This window comes from Elephantulus edwardii, unplaced genomic scaffold, assembly GCF_000299155.1.
Source record: "Elephantulus edwardii isolate Elephantulus edwardi_28Jun2011 unplaced genomic scaffold, EleEdw1.0 scaffold00063, whole genome shotgun sequence".
In the NCBI taxonomy this organism is placed as follows: Eukaryota; Metazoa; Chordata; class Mammalia; order Macroscelidea; family Macroscelididae; genus Elephantulus; species Elephantulus edwardii.
In genome coordinates this window covers 14660272-14662453 of record NW_006399813.1, presented here as the reverse complement: position 1 = coordinate 14662453, position 2182 = coordinate 14660272, and the positions used below count along the sequence as shown (strand labels likewise).

The following is a 2182-nucleotide window of genomic DNA, read 5'->3' as shown; positions in this document are numbered from 1 at the left end:
GATGGGCAATTTTCTCCCATGCAATTTACAGCCTTGGAAACCCACTGAAGGGTCAGTTATGGGTTGGTTCCAATTTGATGGCAATGAATGGGAGTTTTGAGAGTTCTTGTAGGAGTGGGGAACTTTTCTCCTTAAGGCCTTTCCTCTGAAACTGGTATCATGTTGCTCAAACTGTTCTCTTTTTTTTTTTTTTGCTGGATGAAATGTTGTATTATGGAGTAAACAGATGGACTTACATGGTCTGGGGATGGGCATCTGTTTAGCAGGACACCTCCATGGTCTCTTGTTTGTCTGGGTCCTCAGAGGACTCAGGGAATCCTTGAGTTCCATCTGACTGATGGCTGATGAGAGACCGGCTGTAGGGACTTTCTCCAGAGCTCAGGCTACTTGAGGGTTCGTGATCGGGCGAGTCGGGTCATGCTGGCAGATGGTATGTAGGCCATTCCCTGCAAAAAGTACTTGAAGGCCTCGGTGAGCTTTCCAGGCTGAACCACTTGGGGCAGTCCCCCACAGTCTGCCATCTTTAGCAAAGTTGTATTAATAGGGTCCAGGCGAGAATTACATTCAACCACAGCCTCCACTGCAGGTGAACTGTCCCCTACCACCAATAACGTACAACACTTTCATGTTCTTGCATTACCATTTTGACCCACCAAGGGTCTTTCAATCTCCACATCTCGGCGTCCATTATAGGAACTCAGGAAGAGCTGTAGGTTTTCCTGGTTGATATCTTGGGCAATACGAAGTCTGTAGGTTTGAATTAGATCCATATTGGCCTGTAGTTCTTCCTGCCCAAAGTGATGCGCCAAAATAATATCCACAACATTGGTTGTCAAGCATGAGATTTTGGAAGCTGCCCAGTCAATCCAGCCTTTAGCACAGGGGTCAACGTTGATAAGCACAAGGCCTTCCACAAGCTCTGGATGATTGAGTGCAAATCTGCTGAGGATGTAAGCTCCTGCTCCAACTCCAATCCCAATGATGCCTTTCAGACTCAAGTGGGTAAGAACAGAAGGCAGCATTTCTGCCAGTTCGTCCATTGTGGGATACTGGTATCCTGTTGGGAAAGGGGCTGCACCTTCCTGCTGGCCAGGGGCATCCACATGACAGACAGCAAAGTGCTGGGTAATCTCTTGCATATCTTCGAAGTTAAAAAAATGCATCGAAACAGGATTTGTGGTTGAGGCCAATGTCATGATACGTCAAAATAACTGGTCTGTTTCCTTTCAGTATGCCTCTTATAGTGACATGGACTACACCATGAGCGGTTTCTATGTCATGTTCCTGACAGTCAAAGTCCTGTAAGTTTTGTGTACCATTCTTATCATTTAGAAGTGGTTTGATCTCTGTAAGTTGAACATCCTGAAGTTCATCCATGAGGATAGATGAGAGTGAAGGATTCTCAAGAATAGATTAATAACTCTTCCACATATTAGAAGAGACCTAATGCTTTCTTCCAGAGACTCAATTTTTCCTCATATCTCATTGTCCCAAGCCTTTGCCAATGAATAATTTTATAACACCTGGGCTGTGGGGAACCGCTGTTAGTGTAGCAGCAGCGGCAGCGGCAGTCAGAGGGGGCCTCAAACTGTTCTCTTGATGCAAAGAACCTGTCCTTCCTCTCTCACCACTTCTCACTGAGCAAAACTTATTTGAGTTCAGCACAAATGTCACCTCTTCTAAGTTTCTCTGTCAGATTATGTCCCCCTCATCATTACATGTCTTTTTTTTATTACCCTGTAATTTCCCTTTATGGATCTATCACAATTGTCATTAATTCTTTATGTAATTATCAGTCTGGACTGTATTTTTTTAAGGTGCTGGCACACCTTAAAAAGGTTATTGTTGTTTGCCTTCAAGTCAGAACCAACTCATGACTGACCCTTCAGCAGGTTTTTAGAAGCTGTAAAACACATGGAAGACTGTTCATCCTTTTTCCACAGAGCAGGTAGAGGATTTGAACTACGTGCCTTTGGTATTGCAGCATGGCTTCTTACTACTAGGCTACCAGTGGATAAGCACTCAAATAACTGTCACTTTGATGCCTACAATGTGCTAGATAATGTAGATAGGAGTTTCATTTGATCATCTTATTCAATCGTCACATTAACCCTATGAGGAATAGGCACTATGTGAATTTGTTTACAGAGATTCAGGGTATAAAGTATGATCAAAAACGAAG

General features: G+C 43.6%; 1 pseudogene; it reads right to left on the bottom strand.

The window, feature by feature from the left end:
• Nucleotides 1-259: 259 nt before the first annotated feature.
• Nucleotides 260-1377, bottom strand: LOC102855205 (annotated as a pseudogene).
• Between the last annotated feature and the right edge of the window lie 805 nt (nt 1378-2182).